Raw genomic sequence first — 19,511 nt, forward strand, 5'->3', positions numbered from 1 at the left:
TCAAAAAAAAAAAAAAAAAAAAAAAAAAAAAAAAGTGCTTTGTCCTATCCTATTGGGTGTGATAAATAAATGGTATAAAGATCTAAGAAACCCTCCATGATGATATATTCTGCCCATTTGGGGTATGTCTGAAATCTCCAGTTTTCTCCTGATTTCTTTGTATTTTCACACTCCCTCTCTTTTCTGAGACCAGGGTGGCTCCAAGGCTGACCTTCCAACTTTTACCATCTCTCCACCTCTGTTGTTAATCAAAACATGTTTACCATTTCCAAACCATGGGCTCTCACTTCTTGTTATCTGCCCCCTCTTCTTACATCCTCAATCTTTCCTGCTCACGTTATCCAAGCCAATGAATATGACTGTGTCTATTCCATCTGAAAATGATTGTTTCTTGACCCAACTGCTCCCTGAACTACTGGGCCATCTCTTCAACCCCCTGACTTTTACCTGTCTACACTTCATCCCCAAGCAATTTACTCATCACCGCATTGTGATTGGAGATTGTAACCCCATTTTCTTGAAGATCACCCAAAATAATCAAATTCAACAGCCTGTTCTCAAATTGCATCCTACTTGACATTGCCTCTCTTTTGAAACTCCCACCTCATAGCTTTGGGACCAGTTTCATCAGTGCCCAGCAGAAGAGTTAGTTACTCAGGACCCTAAGCCCAGAAGGTGCCCTGATCTTTGTTTCATACTCTACTGTATTAACTTAAAATTCAAATGATTTTTGAATCAGCAGTCCTACTTTTTCCATTTTGCATGGGGCCCCCAAAATTGTATAGCCTAGCTTTTATGACACTCCATTTGTCTGGTCCTCCCATTTTTTGACCTCATTCTCTGTCACCTTTGTAGTCTCCTCTCCTCTCTCCCTCCTCCAAAATATGGTCAATCTCTTCTCTTCTTCACTCTTACATTCTTGCCATCAATTCTCAGTACGTCAGCTGCCATCTCTTCGTAAATGATTCCCAAATCTATAAGTTAAGCTGAAAGTCCCAGCCCCATATTTCCAACCCTCTGCTGGATTTTTTTCTAGTGAGGTCCTTTTCATTCTGCACGTGCCCAAGCCAATGCTTATTCACTCTCCTCATCCACTTTCACCAGACTCCCTTTACTAATGGAATCATCATAATTCAGTCATCTTGATGAGTAGATATCTGCCATTCGGGGCTGCCCTATAACTTCCGATGACCCTATCCACATGCCAAGAGTGTTCCCATCTTGGGAATCCTTCCAAACCAATGGCGAATCTTCAGGCTTCCTTTGCTCTAAACACCGTGACTTCAATTCTACCAAGGAGATGCATCCACTCAAGGTGTAACTCAAGATTCCTTTTTAAGGAACAAACTACGTGAGGACACAGGAGAGGCTCAGAGCATCAGTGTTGGTGTCACAGTTGGGGGCACAGGGTATTTTGGGGACTCAGCTGTGGGGACTTCACGCCCAGATTGCCCCAGCAGGGTTCTTAAGTTGGTAGTTGAAGCAGCCACTGACCAGCCAGGCCTGCTTGGTGCATGGGTTCTAAGAATTGTTTCTGGAACTTAGCCTAAAACTCATTTCTTTGGCTCTTCCAATGATATGGCAAGATTTGTAATACTTTTTCATAAATCTCCTCTTGCTTAAATTCTCTAGAAGTTCCTGTTGTGGCTTAGCGGTAACAAACCCAACTGGTATCCATGAGGATGGGAGTTCGATCCCTGGCCCCACTCCATGGGTTAAGGATCTGGCATTGCCAATAGCTTGAATCTGACATTACTGGGGCTGTGGCATAGGCCAGTGGCTAGAGTTCTGATTCAACCCCTAGCCTGGGAACTTCTGTATGCCGCAGGTGCCGCCCTAAAAATAACAACAGTAATATTATGTTTGGAACTTTTTTTCCTTCAAGTTTTCATTCAATGCAAGTATGCTGCTGCTGAGAGTATTAGGGAAAAATTAGATAAGTGCAGAAAATTGTTTATATAAGAATGTCCAGGATAGAGTTGTTTAGAATAGTTTAAAAGCTAGACACAACCTAAAGTGGCCCTCTGCAGATGGGTTGAGTAATTTCTGGTAAATGCACAGAGCAGCATATGTTTGTGTGAGTTATCTCTTTCTGTGTAACCAGACCCCTACAACTAAGTGGCTTCAGACAACAACTTATTACTTCTCACAAGTCTGTGGCCTAACTGGGCCTGACTGCTGCTGTCACCTAGGTTCTCAGAGGCAGCTGCAGGCAGATGGGTGCCAGCTGTGGCTGGTGATGGGACACAGTCATCTTCCTGGGGCACGCACCTCTCTGGGCATCCGGGACAGCTGGCCACTCTCTCCCTGGTTTTTCTTCATACCATGGAGGACTCAGGATTTCATTCAGGCAAGAATAGGACTGTTAACACCTTTTGAGAACTTCCAAAGATGTCACATGACATTGCTCCTGCCACATTTTAGTGGTCAAAGCCTGACATAAGACCATCCCACATTTCAGACTCTCTTTTTTCTTTTTAAAACATTTTTTTTTTTTTGTCTTTTTGCCATTTCTTGGGCCGCTCCCACAGCATATGGAGGTTCCCAGGCTAGGGGTCGAATCGGAGCTGTAGCCACCGGCCTACGCCAGAGCCACAGCAACGCGGGATCCAAGCCTCATCCACAACCTACACCACAGCTCACGGCAACGCCGGATCCTTAACCCACTTAACCCACTGAGCAAGGGCACGGATCAAACCCGCAACCTCATGGTTCCTAGTCGGATTCGTTAACCACTGCGCCATGACGGGAACTCCTAAAACATTTTTTTTTATTAAAATATAGTTGATTTAAAATGTTGTGCCAATTCCTACTGTACAGCAAAGTAACTCAGTCACACACACACACACACACACACACACACGCATTCCTTTTTTTGAAATATTATTTTCCATCATGATCTATCCCAGGAGATTGTATGTAGTTCCCTGTGCTATACAGCAGGACCTCATTGCCCATCTAGTCTAAATGTAATAACTTGTATCTACTCACCCCAAACTCTCCGTCCATCCCACTCCCTTCCCCCACCCCCTCCAGACTCTCTTCATGGAACAAACTGCAGAACATCTGTAGCCATTGTTTGTTTGTTTTTTTTTTTAAAGAAAGAGGGGGGTAAGGAGAGTGCTAAAATTTACAAAACACCACATTCACCATTTTAAAGTATACAGTGACATTCACAATGTTCCCAACCATCTATCTAGTTCCAGAATATTTTCATCACCTCAGAAGATAACCTCGTAACTCTTAAGCAGCGACTCAGATTCACACCCACCCCCAGCGTCTGGCAATCACTGACTTGCAGTTTGTCTCCAGGGACTAGTCTATTCTGGATATTTCGTGTAAATGGAATCATGCATACCTTTTGTGGCTGTCCTCTTTCACTCAGCGTAATGTTTTTAAGGTTCATCTATGTTGTAGCATGTATCAATACTTCTTTTCTTTTTGTGGCTAATATTCCATAGTATAAATAGACCACATTTTGTGTATTCATTTGTCATTTGATGGACATTCAGTTTGTTCCATGTTATGACTGTTGTGGATAGGGCCATTATGAATTCTTGTACGCCTGTTTTCAGTTCTTTGGGATATACACCTAGGAATGGAATTGATGAGTCATGTGGTAATTCTGTGTTTCCCTTTTTGAGGAACCACCAAAATACTCCTCTGTGGCCATTTTTTTAATGGCCACACTGGTGGCAGATAGAAGTTCCCAGGCCAGAGATTGAATTGGAGCCACACCTGCGACCTATGCCACAGTTGCAGCAACACAGGATACTTTGACCCATTGCACTGGGCTGGGGATTGAACCCCCACCTCTGAAGAGCCACTGCAGTCAGGTTCTTAACCCACTGCACCCCAGTGGGAACTCCCTCTGTGGCCATTTTTAATCCGCCATACTATCTGTATTTATTGATAGGGAGTTAGGAGTAAGTAAAAGTTATGAGATGAAATGTTTCATCTGTAGGCTACAGAAGTTTAAGAAAAACAAAGAAATGGTGGCTATAAATAGACGTGTTTATATTTTTTTCTTGCGGACAAAACCTGGAAGGTTGGGGTGTTCCAATAAAGTTTCAAAGGACACCAACTCCTTCCAGCTCTCTCTGCAGGGAGCCACTGAGGCTCTCAGGCCTCGCAGTTCAGGAAGGCAGCCTCAGCTTCCTAGTCTGCATTAGGCCATGTGGGGCGGAGGCTGATGGAGGGGGCAAAAAGCACCCCATGGTTTCTTACAGCAGATTCCCAGGAATTGTCCCACAGCACACCTGCTCGCTATGGGCCAGAACGTAACCAGCTACAAGGAATAATGAGCAATGTTGTATGTATTCTGGGTTTTTATTTACCCACTAAAAACTATTACTTGGAAGAAGGAACAAATAGATACTAGGGAACAGCTGCCTGTCTCTTCCCATCTGACAAAATGAATTATATAGAGCACTTTCAAGAAAAACCAGAAATGTCCAACGGATGTTACCTCTAGATAACAAAGACAAAGACAACTGAAACTTATTCTTAACCCCTTTTCTATAAGTTCTGAGTTTGTAGTATCTATAAAATCATATGGTTATTCTTTTTTTTTTTTTTTTTGGCTGCGCCCAAGGCATGCAGAAGTTCTCAGGCCAGGGATTGAACCCGAGCCACAGCAGTGACAATGCCAAATCCTTAAGCCCTAGGCCACCAGGGAGCTCCCATACCATTATTCTTATTTTGAAAAATAAACTACACATTTCTTTTATCAGAGCAGAACTTCATTTACTCTTCCATTCTTTTTATTATTCTTTAAAATGTTTATTTTTTTATCTGTAATATCAGGTATTAGAAGATATAAAGATGAGGAAGACAGGGCCCCCAAGGAAATCAAGAGACCAGCTGCAGAGAGAAACTAAAAGATAACTTGGAAATGGCTGGCAATTTCTGCAGTAAAAACATACACAGAGTTTTAAGGGAACTATAAAATAAAAAGCGCAGCCCATTGGAGGGTTAGAGGCAGAATAATGTCCCCCGCCTCCACCCCCGAGTCCTAACTCTGGGTACCTTAGCATGGACTGTATTTGGAGAGACAGCATTTTAAAGGTGATTAATTAAAAACAAGGCCATTAGGATGGGCTCTAATCCAGTGTGACCGGTGTCCTCCGAAGAAGAGGAAATGTGGACACACAAAGCGACATGAGGGATGCTTGCACAGAAGAAAGATCATATGAGGACACAGCAGGAAGGCAGCCATCTGCAAGCCCAGGAGAGAGGCCTCCAAGGAAACCAACCCTGCCAATACATTGACCTTGGACGCCTAACCTTCAGAAGTGTGCAGATCCTTCTGTCTTTTGTCACCCAATCAGTGGTATTTTGTTATGACACCCAAAAGCAAACTAATATAGGGAGAAAACTCCCAGAGAGCTTCACTTGAACCAGGTCTCAGTGGATGAGGAGCCTTCCAGCAGGTGGGGAAGAGAGGAAAGCACATTTCTGAAGGTATGAAAAGCATTATTTAGCCAAGTGTACCAAGGATGTTTAGGGCAGAGTGTGTGTGTAGAGCTACAGGAGACAAACCTGGAAACTTGTTTTAACCTTCCATTAAGTCAGTTTACAACTAGTGGTATGCTAATGCATGCAAGACAATTGACTCTATGAAAGGAGAGCCTGATTTACACTGAAGCTTTTGCCAATTTCTATGGTGTAAATGCTCTCACCTTGGCTTATTTCAGAGATTCACTGAACATGGTGTCAGCAAGTGTTGCACAGAAGGACATCATTATTTATTATTTCTACCATATCACATAGAGTAGACACCACTAACTTCAAGTGTGTAGATAAGAGTAGCATAGAGTGCTAGATACGGAGTTTCCATCGTGGCTCAGTGGTTAACGAACCCGATTAGCATCCATGAGGATGCAGGTTTGATCCCTGCCTTGCTCAGTGCATTAAGGATCCAGCTTGGATCTGGTGTTACTGTGGCATAGGCCACTGGCTACAGCTCTGTTTCAGCCCCTAGCCTAGGAATTTCCATATGCCATGGGTGCAACCCTAAAAAGACCAAAATAGGAGGGGGGTGGGTAAGGGAATTTTTGGAATCCAAGAGGAAGATGAAGAATGATGGAGGTCCTGAGATGGAGGGAAGAGTGGATGAGGGAGTTTTCAGATCAGGCGCCCTCCATAGGCTCAGCTCCTTAGCAAACTGGGAGATCAAGCGATTTGCACTTTTGCTCTGATACAGGTACTAGCTTCACTCATTGTTATCTTAAAAGCCAGCGTATTGCAGCCTTCAGAGAGTAAGAGATGGAGGGATTCTGGCAGCTATAAACCATAGGGTAAGAGGGTTTAGGGGAGGAAAGGCAGAGGCTATACATTGTGTTGCAGAATCAGGTCCAAGTTAGCTGTAAGCAGGAAGCCATCAAGAGAAGAAGATGCAGGAGTTCCCACTGTGGTGCACCAGGATCATGATCTGGCTCATCTCTGTGGTGACACCAGTTCAATCCCCACCTCAGCCACAGTAGGTTAAGGATCAAGGTTTGCCGCAGCTATGGCGCAAAGGCTACAGCTGCATCTTGGGTTGGATCCCTGGCACAGGAACTTCCATATACCTCGGGCACGGCCAAAAAAGAAAAAAGAAGAAGGAGATGCAAAAAAACTAGGTTGGGGATCCCACACTCACAGAGATCACAGATGCAACCACATGGGGACTCCTCCATCTTCTCTCTCGAAGCCACAGTCCTGCACTTTGGACTCATTTCCAGCTGCCACCAGAGAGCATGCATCACTTCTTCCTGGTGATGTCTGACCCTATATTTCCTGACCCTCTTTATCCTTCTGACTCCAACATCATGTTCCCCACCAGACCTTTCTGATCAGCCCACAGCAATAGCCCAATCTCTAAATCTCTCAAAGAAGCCACATCCTCCTCCAGCTCCCACCCCATAGCCTCCACAGCAGAACACATTCAAGGCTTTCTGTCTCTGTCTCTGTCTCTGTCTGTCTGTCTCTCTCTTGCCTTGTTGTCCCTTCACCCTCAACTGTCTGTCTCTCCACTGTCAGTGTTGCCCATGATGTCCCTGCTCCACAGAAGCTGGAGTGGTATCTTAAAATGTAAATCAACACCTTGTTGAGGTTGCTCTTAAACACTGCAAGGGACTCCTTAACACTTAGTTTCAAATACCAGTTCCTTTCAGGTTGATAAAACCCCACTGGCCTTCTATAGATTTTGATCCTGCCTCAGGGCCTTTGCACATGTGTTTCCTGTACCTGCAATATCTCCCTTCCCCTTCCATGAACCTCATGGCTGTCTTGTCTCCTCGCTCAGAGCTCAGCTCAGGTATCCTCTGACCAGCCCGTCTACCTCTGTACTGACACACCTGGCACATGGTATCACAGGTATTATGTTTCTCTATCTATTTTTTCATAGCATTTATCACTCTTGAAAATCCTCTTACAGGGAGTTCCCATCGTGGCGCAGTGGTTAACGAATCTGACTAGGAACCATGAGGTTGCGGGTTCGATCCCTGCCCTTGCTCAGTGGGTTAACGATCCGGCGTTGCCGTGAGCTGTGGTGTAGGTTGCAGACGCGGCTCGGATCCTGTGTTGCTGTGGCTCTGGCGTAGGCCGGTGGCTACAGCTCCGATTCAACCCCTAGCCTGGGAACCTCCATATGCCTCGGGAGCGGCCCAAAGAAATAGCAAAAAGACAAAAAAAAAAAGGAAAATCCTCTTACATTCTCTTTGTTTTCCTCAGCAGTCAGCAAACTGAGGTCCATGAGCCAAACCTGATGCAAAATCTTTTCTTCAAATGCAGTTTTATTAGAACCAGCTTTCTTTACTGACAGACTGTCCATGACTGCTTCTGCACTAAGGGTTGAATAGTTGCAACAGAGATCTTTTGGCTCAAAGAGCCTAAAATATTGATGTTTGTCCTTTTAAAAGATTTGCTGATCCCTGGCTTACTTATTTATTGCGTTTATGTGCTTGTTGTCTGCCTTCCTCTATTGGAATGCCAGCTCCCCACCCCCAACCTTTTTTTTGACCACACTGCTGCATGTGGAAGTTCCTGGGCTAGGGATCGAACCCATGAAACAGCAGTGATGGTGCCAGATCCTTAACCTGCTGAGCCACCAGGGAGCACCAAAATGCCAGCTCCTTGGGAACAGAGGTTTGTCTATTTTATCTCCTGCTGTATCTCAAGCACCCAGAGGAGTGTCTGTCACTGTTGTAAAAGAGGGGTGATAGTGAAGGAGTGATAGAATTGTTAAGTAAAGCACTCAAGTGTTGACACTGGCCCAGCCTAATCCTAACACCAGTCCTACTAGCCTTGCTTCTACCACTCAGGGCTAAAGTGGATTCACAAGCTCTAGTGTGTGCTGGGTGCTGCTCGAGAGCTTTGCTTGCATTATTGAATCAGCCAGGGAGGTATCCTTCTACCCATTTTGCACAGGAGCAAATTGAAACTCAGAATTCTGACAATTGCCCACCTCCCCACTGTTGAGCAGTGGCCCACAGCTCAGTGCTCTTTCTTCTGTCCTACCCTGGAAAGACCGTGAACTTGAGAGAAAGACAGACCTGGGTTCGAAATCAGACGTTACAACTTTGAACTTGGCCATTTGTTTAGTGTGAGGCTGGAAAACAAGCCTGTAATTCCCAGGACTGAATAAGCTAGGGAAAGCATCAACACAAGGCCTGACACCTGGTAGGTGCAAAAAAATGTTAATTTCCTTTCCTCTTTTTTTTTTTTTTAAGACAATGAATGGAACAAGTTTCGTTCGATCCACACTTGACCCTATACTGGTAGCGGGCCAGAGTGTGTTGAGCCTGTTGTCCTGCCTGGCCAGCAGCAGCGCCTGTGTTTTCATAGCGGGGATCTGGCAGGAACACTTGCAAGTCCTTGCCCCCCACACCTATCTCCCTGGCCTCTTACCTCTCTTGGAAATCACCCTCTTCAGCTGCTTCGCCTTTGGGATGCAGCGTTCTGTCTTTGCCACCCCCTGCTCATACCAAACCCCTTGGCTCTGATCACTGCACCAGAACAAACAGAGAAATTGCAAGAGAAAACAAGATTCAGCAAGAAATAAAATATCAGTGGTCTGGGCACTAGCACCTGAATAAGTGCCAAGAAGGACGCAAATAAAATCATGAAAAGTTTTGCAGGAATCTCAATTTGTTAAAAATATATTAATTTGATGTTGTCAGGAAAAGGCACTGGAGGCATAGTGGTAAGAACAGAGACAGGGAGATATATTATGGGTTGTGAATTAGTCATGGGGCTCTTTGAATTAATCTAGAAACCCAGCCCTGGCAAATTTAAGGGGGAAAGGAATTTATTTGCAGTACGGTGGGTACCTTGTAAAATCAAAGGGTGGGGTCAGAGGATAGTCTTCCTCCTCCAGCACCATGTTGAATAGATGGCACCTCTCTTACCACCAACACCTTGTTATGTTGGGTACATGGGCATCTTTGAAAATTCATGTATATCTGAATTGAGAGACAGTCTATAAAAATACTTGTACATTCTACAAAAATACTCTTCAAACTGTCATCAAAAACAAGAAAAACAGGGAGTTCCCATTGTGGTTCAGAGGAAACAAATCTGACTAGTATCCATGAGGACGCAGGTTCAATCCCTGGCCTTGCTCAGTGGGTTGAGGTAGCTACACCTCTGATTCTGCCCCTAGCCTGGGAACTTCCGTATGCTCTGGGTGCGACCCTAAAAAGACAAAAAACAAATAAACAAGCAAACAAAAAATAAGGAAAGGCAGAAACTGTCACAGGCTAAGGAGGCAAAAGAGACCTGAGGACTAAATGTGTTATGGATCCTGGGACAGAAAAGGGACATTTGTGGAAAAACTAGTGAAATCCGAGTAAAATCTAATGTTTAGTTAATAGTAAAAAGTTCCAAATTTGGTGTCTTCACTTTGACAAATATGCAAAGCAACATAGGATGTTAGCACAAAAGGAACAATCTGTACTGTCTTTGCAGCTTTTCCATAAATCTAAAATTATTTCCGCCCCCACACAAAGTGTGTTTTTAAAAAAACTTAAAAAGGTGCAGGGAATCCACAAAGGCCCAAAGAAAGACAAGGCACTAACCGCAATGGCAAGTGAGTCCCCAGGCCAAAGAGGAATAGGACTCAAAGCTCCCATGAGTCACAGCTGAGACTCTTGCATAAAACATGACTCCTTAAAGGCTATACCCACAGAAGTTCACAGCAGTGAAAATTCCCAACTCTTGTCGAAGTACTAACAAGAAAACTTGTCAACTAAGGCTTTGATGTGGGTTGGAAAAAAAAAAAAGAAACTTTTTGGAGCACTCTTAAACACAAGCGGCTCTTATTCTGGTTTATAATTTTTTTTTTTTGGCCATGCCTGAGGCATGCAGAAATTCTCAGGTCAGGGATGGTACTCTCACCATAGATAGCAGTGATGATGCTGGATCCTTAACCTAGTAGACCATCAGGGAACTCCACTCTTAGTCTGGTTTAGACTTTCAATTTGTATTGCCTATTCTAGGCATAATTATACACTCCCCCCAGTTCATATGTTGAAATATTAACCTCCAATGTGTACTGTTTTTAGATACTCAGCTTTGAAGAGGCGATTAGGTTAAAATGAGGCCATTAGAGTGGGCTCCAATTAAATATGACTTGTGTTCTTATAAGCAGACAAAAATGTGGACATAGACAGACACCAGCATCATGCATGCACACAGAAGAAAGACCATGTGTAGACCCAAAAGAAGGCAGCCATTTGCACACCAAGGAGAGAGGCTTCAGGAGAAATCAACACTCCTAGCATTTTTTTTTTTTTTTTGTCTTTTTGTCTTTTTGTCCTTTTAGGGCCGTACCCACGGCAGATGGAGGTTCCCAGGTTAGGGGTCTAATCAGAGCTATAAACACTGGCCCACACCAGAAACACAGCAACACCAGATCCGAGGCTCATCTGTGACCTACACCATAGCTCACCGCAACGCCGGATCTTTAACCCACTGAGCGAGGCCAGGGATCGAACCTGCAACCTCGTGGTTCCTAGTCAGATTCGTTAACCACTGAGCCACGATGCGAACTCCATTGCTAACATCTTGATCATGGACTTGTAGCCTCCAGAATTGTGATAACATCAAATTCTGGTGGTTTTTGTTTTTGTTTTGCCTTTTTACCACCACTCCTGCGGCATGAAAGTTGCCAGGGTAAGAGTCCAGTTGGATCTGCAGCTGCCAGCCTATACCACAGCCATAGCCATGCCAGATCCGAGCCACGTCTGCAACTTACACCAGCTTGCAGCAACGCTGGATCCTTTAATCCACTGAGTGGGGCCAGGGTTTGAACCTGCATCCTTGTGGATACTAGCTGGATTCTTAACCTGCTGAACCACAACAGGAACTGCCAAGTTTTGTTGTTTAAGCCATCCAGCCTGTGGTACTTTTCTATGGCAACCCTAGTAAACTAATAGATTTGCCAAGTGCCCAGCAAAACCCAAGCAAAAAACTAATTTTAAGCACATTCAGTAGGTAAAGCCTTTTCGGGGCAAATGTTCTAGGTAAGAATTCACTCTTCCAACATCCTCAGGATTCCTACTGAGGATGAACATACACTAAAATGGAAAACCCCATAACCAGGTCTTTGGTAAGACGGAAGCTTATTTTTCCTCTCATTAGAATGAGGTAGTAGGGAGTTCCCGTCGTGGCGCAGTGGTTAACGAATCCGACTAGGAACCATGAGGTTGCGGGTTCGGTCCCTGCCCTTGCTCAGTGGGTTAACGATCCGGCATTGCCGTGAGCTGTGGTGTAGGTTGCAGACGCAGCTCGGATCCCGCGTTGCTGTGGCTCTGGTGTAGGCCGGTGGCTCCAGCTCCGATTCAACCCCTAGCCTGGGAACCTCCATATGCTGTGGGAGCGGCCCAAGAAATAGCAACAACAACAACAAAAGAATGAGGTAGTAGGCTGTGTGGGGCTGATGCAGGGGGTCCAGACCCTCAGGGCCCTCCTGTTCCTCTATTTTTCTATAAAGCATTTTGGAATGGGTTTATGACACAGTGGAAGAAGACGACGAGATGGCATTAAATACAGACTCGCTGGGAGTTTTGTGCTCAAGGGAAGCAGAAAACTGGAGGGGTAACTGGAGAGGAAAGTAAAGGCAAAAGAGAGGTTTTATTTTAAGATGGAGAAACTGCCCAGGTTTGGATGCTGATGGGAACAGAGATCGAGGGGAGGGAGCCTAGCTGGAGAGATGTCTTTACTCTGGTGAGGGAGGAGGAGCGGTAGGAGCCAGACTGTACAGTGAGAGCGGAGGGAAAGAGGGCTGCAGAGAAGAAAAGAGCCCCTCCCCCACTTCGGGGGGAGGGACAGATGGGAACTGAACAGAGAGCCTACCTAACGCAGTACAGGGACCAGAGCGGTATATTCCTGTGGTCCCATGAGTCTGTAAATCTTTCCTGAGACGCTTTCTTTGTAACCCATTCACCTGAAGACTGCTGTGTGTTTTCGCTCCAACTCTACTCTGTCTCACCTCTGTGCCTTTTTCGGCATCGGAATGCTGGGAGCATTTGGGGAACGTGGGTGGGTGGGGTGGGTGTTGGTGTGTGAGCCAGTGTTCTCCAGAGAAGCAGATTCAATAGGATGTGTATACTCTCACACACACACACACACACACACACACACACACACACGTGATGAGAGAGTGTGAGTATAGAGAGGGATTTACTTTAAAGTCTTGGCTGCCATGATTATGGAATCGTGGAGGCCTGGCTAGAGCAGAGTCTGCAGGGTGGGCTGAAAACGGGAAATCCAGGGAAGGGTTGCAGTCTGAGTCCAAAGCCAGTCCACTGGCAGAATTGCTCTTGCTCAGGGGAGGTCAATCTTCCTTCTGTTTTATTAAGGCCTTCAATGGAGTGGCCCACCCACGTTATGGAGAATAATCTATTTACTCAAAGTCTACTAATTTAAATGTTAACCTGATCCAAAAAACACCTTCACAGAAACATCCCGAATAATGTTTTTTGTGGGTTTTTTTTTTTTTTTTTTTTTTTTTTTTTGCCTTTAGAATTGCACCCACAGCATATGGAGGTTCCCAGGATTCTAGGTCAAATCTGAGCTGTAGATGCCAACCGAAGCCATAGCCACAGCAACGCTGAATCCGAGCTGTATCTGCGACCTACACCACAGCTCACGGCAACACCGGATCCCTGACCCAGTGAGTGAGGCCAGGGATCGAACCCGCATCCTCTTGGATACTAGTCGGATTCATTTCCACTGTGCCACAACAGGAACTCACCAAATAATGCCTGACCAAGTATCTGGGCACCATGGCCCAACCAAGTTGACACCTAAAATTAAGCATCACAGATGAGATGTGTTTTGTTTGGGGGTATTTTGTTTGTCTTTAAATGAGCGCCAGCTGTCTGGGTGCAGGAATTGCTTTGGTGGATATTGCTGCCTCGCACATTGCTGACTCTGCTGGGATGGAACCCAGGGATGTGAAAGGTCTTCTGAAGACATGACCGTGACCCCATGCTGCCCTGCAGCAGAAGCAGAGGAAATATTGGGTTTGAAATAAATGAAGCAAGTCTATGGAAAGCTCTTCCAATTCTCACAGCTCATATATAAAAGAACTTCCAATGAAGTCTGCCCAAACTTGCCAACAATCCTAAAAATGTACATGACTTTGCCATTTAATCTTTGTGAAGTGGAAAGAAACGCTTCTACACGATCCATAGTAAAAAGCAAAATCGATTCATCATGCTAGAGACGAATTACCATTTTTATCCTCGCTATAGAAAATATTATTACAAAACAAGCTGTCATTTGAAGATGTGATTAAAAGATATGCTGAGGGAAAAATGTAGGAAAACATTATTAGATGAGCATTCATTAATAATAAGCTTCTTAAGATTTGCCATTTGTAGTGATTTATTTATTCATTCTGCTGAATACTCACATTTGTCCTCATTGTATTGTGTTTAATTTTTTTATAAAGAGAGTTTCCCCATTTGCATATGCTCTGGGTCTCACATAACCAGGATCTGCCCCTGGGTAGGGCTGAGGAGAAGGAAACTTTGAGGAGGAGAAGAAACCAGGGGGACTCATGGAAGTCAGAGAGAGGACTATTTCAAAAAGGGGGTGGCTGTCGGTATAGAATGTTCTGGGACTTGAGAAACGCTACTGTCAAAAATCGCACACCCACTCATCAAAAGCCTTCCAGGGTTTAAAAAGTGCTTCATCCTGGGAAAACTTGGGAATTTATAAGTGTCCCATCTGCCTCAAAATCACCAAGGGGCAGGGCTGCCAGATTTAGCAAATAAAAACAGAAGATGCCCTGTTAAATTTTCTATAAAAAACAAAGTTTTAGTATGAGTCTGTCCCATGCAATACTTGTATCTTATCTGGCAACACTACCTGGTGAGCTTTTTAAAAATGTGTTTAGGCAAGTGGGGCACTGCTCTGAAAAATACAGTGAACTATCAAAATCGATCTCTCCAAATTGACTTCCAATCCAGGTCCACCAGTTTGTTGCTCATCTTTATAATGAAGAGCATAAAGTTGACCTCGGAGCAAGCAGTGCGATGTCGTGGTAACAGAGTTGCGTATTATCCTCTGAAGTAAGGTCATGATGCGATTAAGACATTGGCCAAACGAGCGGATGTTGGGGTCCTCGTTTCCTACTCATTTTAACTTTTTATTTTTGTTACTAATTTTTCATCTTTATTGAGATAAAACGGACAAAATCTTAAGATATTTAAAGTGTACACCATTTTTATTAGGATATGACATACCGAAGGATTCCCATTAATTCTAGTGAATTAGCACATCCATCACCTCACTTTTACCTTTTTTTGCATGCATGTGAGAGCATTTAAGTTCTACTCTGGTAACAAATTTTATGTATGTATGTATGTGTGTGTTTATCTTTTGTCTTTTTAGGGCCACACCCACAGCATATGGAGGTTCCCCAGGCTAGGGTTCCAATTGGATCTGCAGCCACTGACCTACACCACAGCCACAACAATGCTGGATCCTTAATCTACTGAGCGGGGCCAGGGATCAAACCTGTGTCCTCAAGGATTCTAGATGGATTTGTTCACCACTGAAGCATGGGAGGAATGCTGCAAATTTTAATTATATAATATAGTGTAATCAACAATAGTCACCAGTTTTTACATTAGATCCTTAGAGCTCAGCTTGTAGCTGAAAATTTGTATCCTTTTACCAACCTCTCCCTAGTTCCCTCACATACTGTACCCACTACAACAAATTTTCTACTCTGCTTTCTAATAGTTTGGCTTTTTTTTTTTTTTTTAAAGACTGCACATGTAAGTCATACCATGTAGTGTTCATCTTTCTTTGTCTGGCTTATTTCACTTAGCGTAATATCTTCAAGATCCATCCATGTTGTTGTAAATGGAAGGATTTCTTTCTTTCTCACCACTGAATAACCTTCATTTATATAGATCCCACATCTTCTTTACCCATTCATCTGTCAATGGACAATTAGGTTGCTTCCATGTCTTAGCTGTTGTAAAGGATGCTGCAGTGTACAGGGGGTGCAGGTGTCTCTTTGCCATCGCGTGTCCATTTCTTTCAGATAAATACCCAGAAGTGGCATCTCTGGATCATATGGGAGTTCTACTTTTAGTTTTTTGAGAAGCCTCCATACTATTTCCCACAGTGGCTCCACCAATTTGTATTCCCACCAATGGTGCTTTCCCTTTTCCCCACATCTTCACTGACACTTGTCAGGTGATACCTCATTGTGGTTTTGATTTGTATTTCCCTGATGATTGGTGATGTTGAGTACCTTTTCATGGTCTGTTGGCCATTTGTAGGTCATCTTTGGAAAAAATATCTATCCAGTTCCTCAGCCCATTTTTAATTGGATTGTTTGGGGTTTGGTCCTACTCATTTATTTTTTTATTGTCTTTTTTGGCTGCCCTGAGACATATGGAATTCCTGGGCCAGGGATCAGATCCAAGCCGCAGTTGTGACCTAAGCCACTGCTGCAGCAATGCCAGATCCTTAATCCGCTGTGCCAGGCCGGGGATTGAAACTTCATCCCAGCACGCCCAATATGCAGCTGATACTGTTGTGCCACAGAAGAAACTCCTGCTCCTACTCATTTAAAAAAAAATTATTGTGTCAGACCCCCATTGTGGCTCAGCGGGTTAAGAACCCTACTAGTATCCATGAGGATGCAGCTTCGGTCCCTGGCCTAGCTCAGTGGATTAAGGATCTGGCGTCACTGTGAGCTGTGGAATAGGATGGCTTGGATACCATGTTGCTATGGCTGTGGTGTAGGCGGCAATGGTAGCTCCAATCTGACTCCTAGTTTAGGAACTTCCATATGTTGCAGATGTGGCCCTAAAAAAAAAGAAAAAAAATTCCATGGAAAAATACACATAGCATTGCCTTTTTAATTATTTTTAAATGTACAATTCAGTGACATTAAGTACACTCACAGTGTTGTGCAATCATCACAATTTATCTATTTCCAAAATGTTTTTTATCACCCCCCCAACATACAACAGAAATTCTGTAACAATTAAGCAATACCTCCCATCCCCCTTCCCCTAGATAGGGGTAACCTCTCTATTCTGTTTTCTCTAAGAATTTGCCTACTATACATATTTCATATAATTAGAATCATATGTTATTTGACCTAGCTTATTTCAATTAGGATTCTGTTTTCAAGGTTTCACCTATATTGTAGCATAAAACAGAACTTCATTTATTTTTATGGCTGAATAATGTTCCATTGTATTTGTATACCATATTTATTTATCCATTCATTGGTCCGTGGACATTTGTTTTGTTCCAACTTTTGACACGATGTGACTAATGCCATACTCAACGGATGGCATACAAGTATCTGTTTGAGTCTGCTTTGAATATATACCAGAAGTGGAATTGCTGGGTCATATGGTAATTCTATGTATAGCTTTTTGAAGTTCTGACAAACTCCCTACTTTCTGTTTACAGCCTACTTGCTACACAAGCACAGGCCCCTGGGCTCCAACATAACAGCATGTAGGGCCAGCTTCCTGGGCAGGTGACCTGTGCCATTTCACAGGGCCCCATGCTCAGAAGAGCCCATACTCAGAATGGCCTCTGCTGAGAAGGATCGCATGTGTGGTTTAATCCTTTGCTGCCACCATCTTGAAATTCTGTCTTTGAACTTGTGTTTTGCAAGTGGAGTTCCATAGGACAAAGGAGAAATGTCCAGTATCCTTGTTCTCAGCCATTCCTTGCTGTCTCATTTGCATAGAGCTTTCATATTGCCCCGAGCATGGCGTTCTAGAGGACCCAGTATGCCTGGGAGCAGAGTGAGACTCTGAGTACCAGATAAGTGTGTTCTGTCTATGGCTGGGTGAAATGGGTGAAGGGGTGCTGATAGCCCCAAGTAGCCTTATTTCTTTTCAAATCAAAACTTGCTTTAAATAGGAGTTTCTGTCGTGGCTCAGCAGAAATGAATCTGACTAGCATTCACGAGGACACACGTTCGATCCCTGGCCTCGCTCAGTGGGTTAAGGATCCAGCGTTGTCGTGAGCAGTGCCATAGGTCTCAGACACGGCCCAAATCCCTTGTTGCTCTGACTGTGGTGTAGGCCAGGGGCCACAGCTCTGATTGACCCCTAGCCTGGGAATCTCCATATGCTGCAGCTGTGGCCTAAAAAAAGCAATAAAAACCACCACCACCACCACCAACAAAAATTGCTTTGAACACAGAAAGATAGCAATTGTGTTTTAAGAAACAAACCACCACGGAACTCAATCATACCCCTTCTTATTCACGTGACTTCCCTTATTCACCAACCACCTCTGCTGAGAGTGATGGTGTAGAAGGAAAGGGAAAGACAAGGCAGTGACTGGTTACTTTTCCTTTCAACTCATCATTAATTCAAACGCAGAAAGTGGTGGTAAAACGTGTGTGCACCAAGAAGTGAAATTAAAACGGTCCAGTGAGTTTCGTGCATTTCCACCATTCTTGTAAGAATAAAATATATATGATGCATGTAAAAGCAATGAAACATGAGTTGTGTAATTTCTGTGGTTCTGCCTATGAGTCAAACGCTCTGATATTTTATTTAAAATTAGCATTGCACAATAAAAGGTGGACAGTGAAATTCTTGCTAATAATTTATATTTTAATTTTTCTTTAATTAAATGACTTTAAACAGCAAATAAAAAAGCACCATGACAAGTCAAGAGAGAGAATACAGAAAGAAAAAAGCTTTTTATTTTAGTGTTTTCAGTGGTGCTTTTTTTCTTATTTTTTGAACAAAGGGCGTGCATTTTCATTTTGCACAGGACCCCATAAATTATGTAGCCAGCCCTGACAGCCCCCTGTTCTCAAATGCTACAATAGTAGCTTTATGTGCAATTAAGGTAGTAGGGGAGGGTGGAGGAAGATCTTGAAGGGCCATGGTGTTATTTTAGGAAAGGAGGAGCTGACCATGATTTTGAGAAGGAATGCACTTCAGGAAAAAAGTACACAGATGAAAGAGCTTGGAGACTCAGGCTTTCATTATGCACTGTCTCAGCATTCTCATATCCAAATGAGTGACGGAAAATTCTGTTTTAAAGAGAGGAGAGAGAGGCACTGGAAGGCCAAGTCAGATGAGCTTCCTTTTTCAGTAAATGTGTCGTATCACACAAATAAGGACTTAAACATGAAAATAAGGATAACAATAGGTTCTATAGCACTGATAAAGTTATGAAAAATATATGAAAGATAAACTTTTTTCATCCAAAAATCACTATAAACTCCAGTCTGATAGACATTTGAAAAGCCTTTATTTCAATTAACTGATCAATAAAATAAAAATAAACTCAATTTTCATATCTCTGCCTTAGATTTTTTAACATAAATATTTTATGGCAATTCAAGTAAGCCAATACATTTCAAAATAATATCAGTATCAGAAATAATAGACCTGCTTTCCTTTGACAGGTTTTAAATGTTTGTTTTCCTTAAAATGTACACTAGAAAGAATATCAAATATTTTGGATTAGTGACTTTGAAGTTTTTTTTTCTCCTTTTGGAAACTCTAAATATGTCTTTCCATAGAAACCTAAAAAAATGATGATATTTCTTTTTGTTTTGTTTTGTTTTTGTTTTTTAGGGCCACCTGTGGCATATGGAGTTCCCAGGCTAGGGGTTGAATCGGAGCTATAGCTGCCAGCCGACGCCACAGCCTCAACAACGTCAGATCCAAGCTGCATATTTGACCTACGTCGCAGTTTGCAGCAACAATGCAAGCAAAACCAGGGATCCAACCCGCATCCTCATAAATGTTAGTCAAGTTCTTAACCCACTGAACTCAAGCGGGAACTCCAACAAATTTAGTTTTACTTGTGTTTCATGTCTCTTTTTTGAAAAAAGTAAACAGAACACTTGTAAGTCAGTAAACTGCCTATCGGTTTCTTTATTTCCCTTTTTGTAAAATACAATTTAAACTGAAAAAAATCTCACATATTATTCAAAACATTTATTAAATTTTTAAAAACTTTATTCTGTGCAATTTACCTAGTTATCTAACTTCTTTATCTGG

This window comes from Sus scrofa, chromosome 16 (genome assembly GCF_000003025.6).
Source record: "Sus scrofa isolate TJ Tabasco breed Duroc chromosome 16, Sscrofa11.1, whole genome shotgun sequence".
NCBI classification, from domain to species: Eukaryota; Metazoa; Chordata; class Mammalia; order Artiodactyla; family Suidae; genus Sus; species Sus scrofa.